This window comes from Theobroma cacao, chromosome 3 (genome assembly GCF_000208745.1).
Source record: "Theobroma cacao cultivar B97-61/B2 chromosome 3, Criollo_cocoa_genome_V2, whole genome shotgun sequence".
Lineage (NCBI taxonomy): Eukaryota > Viridiplantae > Streptophyta > Magnoliopsida > Malvales > Malvaceae > Theobroma > Theobroma cacao.
The window spans coordinates 19,109,193-19,115,624 of NC_030852.1; the positions used below are offsets into that span (position 1 = coordinate 19,109,193).

The following is a 6,432-nucleotide window of genomic DNA, read 5'->3' on the forward strand; positions in this document are numbered from 1 at the left end:
CATGTGATGGCTAAAGATGGACTTAACCTCCATTGCTGGACTGGATGTTCAACAGATTGATGTTTTGCCTAATATTTGGGGATGACTTGAGAGATTGTCGTTTTATTTTCTGGTTAAAAATCTTTTCCTACAGGTTGAAGACCCATCTTTCTGCTTAGTTAAGCTTTTCCAGGAATGCCAGCATCAAGACCAAAGGTATGCTTCATAATCCTTGAATATTCTGTTTCATTAGGATACACCGCAAAACTGTGCAATTTGCCTGACATTGCTTTCCACTGCTACTTTTAGACAAATGAGTCTGTTGTGTACAGAATGAAAATAGTGAGATTGAGGACCACCATCCCAATAGCTGCTGATGGGATAGTGGGGGAATGAATTTAAGAACATGTCCAGAAAAGTTGATTCCATTTTTATTTATGTACATTAAGCCACTGAACAAGACTTTGGGGTGGGCTTGTACCCCTTTGTCCACAATTCAGATTCAAACGTGCCTTGTATTTGGATGTTGGCCTGCTTAACGATGTCGTTTGCTTGGTGCGAGTGTTTGTTCATCTATTTCTTTCTCTTGCTTTTAGTTTTTCCCTTGACAGACTCCACCTCTCCTCAAGCATTTTTGTAATGCTGTTGCTATTGCTGCAGTGGCGGTTTACTGATCTATTGAGTGGGGTGGTGTTGGCACTAGAGAGATAGAGGGGATGGAGGAAGGGGATGTGGAGATTAAAATGGGGAAAACAGGTATGTGGTGTGAGAAATGGTTCGGCTGTGAGAGAGGGGTTAGAAAGAGATGGTGAGAGCAAAGTGAATAAAGGAAGAGGATAACATTAAGTATGAGGGTTGAGAGGTGTTGAGGTGTTAAAATGTGGTGGGTGGGCTGCTGAATTGTGAGGCAGAGGGAGAGGACAGATCAGAAAGATTGAGGGGATGAGAATAGGCAGTTATGAAATGATGCTGGGCATATTTCATTATAGGGGTTTGCGGGTTGTGGCTTTGGTGACAGAGGCTGTGGGTGTTGGGCGTTGGGGAAAATAGTGTTTGCTATTTGGAGAAGGGGGAGAACAAACTGAGTGGAATGAGATTGGGGGCTTCGAAATGTGCTGATCATGATAGACAAAATTTGCAGTGCAGTGCCAAATAATGAAGAAGGATTTAGATTTTGGGTTTTGGAAGTTTGTTATTTGGTAACTTGAGTTTAATTTGTGTGTTTTAATTTGCACTTGAGCTAGTCAAGTTTCACTGTATTGACTTTTGGGTTTAATTTGGACTCAGAAATGCCATGTTCTTTGAATTCCAATTGCATTTTTTCATTGTATTTTGTGCTGATTATTTAAGATCTTTGAATTCCAGCAGATGAAGGTTGCAATCTATTGTGCATGGTGGCAATTATAGATGATAGAGATTGGCAGTGTGGTGCAGCATCAATCTTTAGAGATGTCTAAGGTGTTGATGTAGAACAAATAACCCAAAAGAAACTACAGCTTGTCCAAGAAGAATCTGAACGAGGTATTTTTGTAAACCACCATTATTAGAAACTACAGCTTCTTCATCCAAAATCGCTTCAATCTTTTCCTTTTGAGATGTGAAACTCATCAGCAGTAATCCAAGAAACATATGAAGAGGGTCAACTTTTCCATTGAATGAAAACTACTGTCTCTTCGTCTAAAATCGTTTCAATCTCTTCGTCTGGAGATTGAAACGTTGGTACGTCTGGAACGGAGATTTTTGTTAGATTACTAGAAGGTAACATAGGAGACTCGGAAGTACCCTGTATAAGGTAATAAATCTTTTACATAAAATCAGGATTACTATTTAAATGAGTAGGCAAATGAAGCAAAAGGCAAATGGCATTAGGTTCAAGGTTCTGAATAAGAAGAGAAGGGTCCATAGCATAAGCAAGTTGTTTTTTAAAAGTATTTTTGGGTTTGATTTCATATACACACTCAAATGGAATCGTTCCGATAGACGTCCATTATCGTAGGCAAATTCAATTGTAGGTAAAACCAATCCAAATTGCCTTGCTGCTCTCCTACAACACATGGAAGCCGGTCCCAAAAACGACGATTCACTAGCTCATTTTGCCATCAGTTTAGGGGTGAAAGGCAGATGAAAATAACAAATTAGTTCCACATGATTTCCAAAGTGTTTTCCAAAATAACTAACAAATGTCACATCCCTACTAAACACAGTGGAACTAGGTACCATGCAATTATGTTTCACAACTTCGAAAAATCCTGTTGCTACATTGAACAAAATGAGCCATCTTAGATAGTCTATTAACCACAACTATGGAATCATAACCTCTAGCAGTTCTAGGCAATCCCAAAACAAAACCCATATTCAAACCTTTCCAAGCTTCATCTGGTAAAGGAAGAGGAGTATATATATATACCTGTGTTTTGCCTTTCAGCTTTCAAAAGTTCACACAATCCTTGTTAAGTCCCTTTTCGAAAGAAGGCCAAAAGGACTAATCCTCCACCAAGGTAACAGTCTTATCTCTACCTCAATGACCAGCCAACCACCCAACATGCATTTGCCAAATTAAAAACTCTCTAAGTGAAGTACAAGGAATACATAAATTAGTACCTCAAAAGAGATAACCCTAATGAATAAAACCTTCATACTTCCAATTATGGAAGTAGAGCATCTCATCTTTTAGCTTATCAAAACCCACAACCTCGTTGATTAAAGATTGAAGTACTCCTATAATCCTACTAAACGCATCAATAACTTTATTCTCAATACCATATTGATGTTTAAGGACAAAATTATATTCATGTATAAACTCTACCCATCTAGCATACATAGGACTGAGGTGCTTTTGTGACTAAAGCAACCCCAATATAACACATACTTTGAGGGCAACAAATAGAATCTACAATAACGAAAAGATTGAACAAGCGCATAAAACTCCTAATAAATCGTTAGAAGAAAGTGGCTAACCCATGAAAACTACGAGCCTCCGAAGTAGAAGTAGGCTCAAGCCACTCCTTAAGTGTAATATCCCCACCTTTATGATAATTGCAATTATGATCCTTGGGGTTTATGGGTGAAGAATGAAGGAAAGAAATGGGTTTTTTTTTTTTTTCTGCAAATAGAGGTAATTACAAAATTTTTATATCTATTCATATTAAATAGGCACAAAGAGTGAGAAAGTTAGGAGTTAATCCTAGAGAAGAAGAAGAAGAAGAAGAAGAAGAAGAAGAAAGGTAGAGGAAGGACAAATCTATTTAAGAAGCACTGATTAAGGTATGATTAGAGAAAAATTTTGTTTTTTTTTCCATAATTTGGATACGAAAGCCCTTATAAGTTATTTTATATTTTTTCAATTTCTATCCAAAATCAGTACTATTTTGATGACTTTTTGGTAGTATGATGGGTACCAATGAGAAGATCTTTCTAATGGTTTATGTAACATCTTATTTGGTTGACTGATTAGGGAGATGAATTTTGAAGTTGGTTGGAAACCCATTTTTGACAGTTTGAACAATTTAACTTTGGGTCACTATAACTCTAGTTCGATAATGTTTTGAGTCTATTCTTTAAGGGTTTTTCTAGTATGGAATGTAGTGTTTAACTTAGTGTCAATGTCATGGTTAGGGGCTCTTTGTGCTAAGAGAATCGAGGGCTCAAAGTTGCCTAGTTCAAATTGAAACCAATGTTGATTTTGTGAATTTTCGCCTTTGAAAGTTGTTTTTGTTGATCTTTGTTTCTAAAATGAATTTGGTTACTAAATTATGATATGCAAGGTTCCTTATGGTACTAATTACACCTTTGATTTGAACTTAGGTTGTAAGTTATATATCACGACCAGGTACTCTCATAGAGCCTGTGACAACCGTCGCGATGTTCTGATAGACATTCATTACCCATAATGCCAATCGAAACTCCGCAAGTCTTTAATATCAGTTTTCTCACCTCCCCTACGAGCAACAGTTGATAATATCATATTTTAAAAGATTATAAGCTATTTCCAAACTAAAACAATAAAGAAAATAATTTTCGTCTCACAGGTATATTTTGGTCATTTTTCTCCAAAAATTTCGAAACTATCTAAAAATGTAGTATATGAGTGAAAGATACATATTTCAAAACCAAAAATAAGTTTAGATGTCTAAAACATCCATTTAAAGTGAAATTATAACTAATCAAACTAAATAAAAATAATAAAAATTTATTTCTNGAATAAAATATTTTATGTTCTTATGAAATAATATTTATAGAGATATCCGTAAATAATTTTTGTAGCGTAAAAGCAAAATAAATTCGTACATACAGTAACACAGTGAGCCAGAGTGTGTAATTTAATTTACAATGACATGTGGATCCCCGAATGACCAAAAGTAACGAAGGCTGTGAAACTATGATTTTTGAGGATGCAAATCCAACTGTAGCCCTTGACGAAATCAGCTATTTACTGACTATCATGAACCTGGAATGAGTGGGAAGGAAGGTGGTGAGTTTATATAAACTTAGTGATTAAACAAACATCATCCAAAATATCTAAAGTCGAGTAAATAGAGACGATTAAAATAGATCATCATAAGATGGTTCATAACATCAAAACACATTTCAAATCATCTAAACCAATTACATTTCATCCAAAATATACAACGAGGCTTATGAATCTCTTAAAAACTTGGCTCATGCCAAAACTCATTCTCGGGATACCTTGATCAGAGGCATCCAACCGAGTCCGCTAAGGCTATTAAAGAAAAGATATCTATCCATAAATCATATTTGTACGTTTTAAAACATAGCCGTTCCTTGGCGTTGGCTGAGTTCACCCTCACGTGGTGGTTTAGCGTGTAGTGAACTCTAAACTTTACCTCAGGAGATACCCTTCGCGCCTCTCTTACCGAGGTAAAATATAACGAGGTTTACCGTGTCCCTCTAATAGGCTAGTCCACGGAAACTCGCCCACTGCAGTAAGCTAATTGATATCCCACCAAATCAATAAAATTTCAGCAACATAACATGGCTAATATAATTTTACCAGCCTGTCAAGGCAAAGCAAAACAGTTCATATATTCAACACAATTTCCAATTCAGCAATTCATGCCAATATCACCATAAACCATTCAATTCAAACCATAAATTTACAACACAGCAAGTAGTCTCCAATTACTCCATTTTCAAAACCATCATCAAGTTTCAAGACAATTTTATAAAATCATTTCATTTAATCACATTTTGCTTATAAAACATAAAGATTTACCATTTAAACTCATTTTTCTATCAAATCACAAAAACGAATAAAAACTACTTTAGATAATTAAGACGATAATAAGGTTACTCACAATATCGGGAGTTCGAAATACCATACTCTTGGTCCTCTGGCACAATGTCTTTACCCTTGTTAGATGACTCATCACCTATACACAATACATGACAAATAATTCAATATATTGTGTCATATCATTATAAATCTATTTCAGGCTCTATATGAATGCATGAGGTTATTTGGGTAGTCACTTAAAAATGGAATTCACGTTGGTTCAAGGGTGATCGGAATGGATCAGTTTTTGACCTAATTCGAACTCTTCACCTTTGATTTAACCAAAACATCCAAATTGACTCCAAATAAATTCATTTCACTTCCAATACTCCAAATTATCAAATATAAGCTAGATAACGTGAATTATAGCAAAATCATCCTCAACATTTTCTCTTAGAAAATTCGGCCATGATGAGTGCATAAACACTATGGTTTTTCACACTTGATTTTTACACCATAAATAATTAATTCCTAACCAAATCATTTGAAATAAAATCAAATCCACCATCAACATACCATAAGGAAGATTAGGCCAATGAGGGTGATGTAAGAACATGAATTTTTCTTGTTTGCTTTTTATGCTACACATCACCAACCAACTAAAAACACTAGAATAACATGAAATCTAGCTAAATCCAAGATAAAAACTCCTCCCCCCATGTCCGGCCAGCAAAGGTATCCTCATGCAAACTTGATTCTCAACCATGAAAAATGAAAAAGAATGCATAGGAAAGGTAGATCACAAGCTAAAATCAAGAAATCTTACCTTGCTTAATTCCTTGAAATCCACCAATTTTCTCTTGAATTTTCTAACTAGGGTTTTGTTCTTTCTTTCTTTCCTCTTTTCCTTGGTGAGGCCGAACATGAAGAATGAATAAAAGAGGTGTGTGCTGGTTTTTAATGTAAATTATAAAGAAATGAAAACTTGCCACTTGTCACCATCCCATTGGTCCATTTTTAAACTTAATAATTAAGCATTCTCCCACCACCACATAAAATATTTCAATTATCCAAAGTATAATAGGTAAAATTCAAGGGCTTGACAAGTGTTGGGTGGTGTAAAATTCCAATTTTGCCCTTGGATGGCAAAATGACCATTTTGCCCCTACATCATGAAAATTTCAATTGGACTCAAAATCAATCCTCGAACCCTGAATCAC

At 35.5% G+C, this 6,432-nt stretch overlaps 1 long non-coding RNA gene across 1 annotated transcript; it reads right to left on the reverse strand.

Annotated features, from left to right (window-relative positions):
• LOC108661308 lies at nt 4,202–6,078 on the reverse strand. Its single transcript, XR_001927065.1, has 3 exons — nt 6,039–6,078; nt 5,295–5,369; nt 4,202–4,426 (listed from the first exon to the last, which is right to left on the reverse strand). It is a non-coding gene; the product is annotated as an uncharacterized LOC108661308 (long non-coding RNA).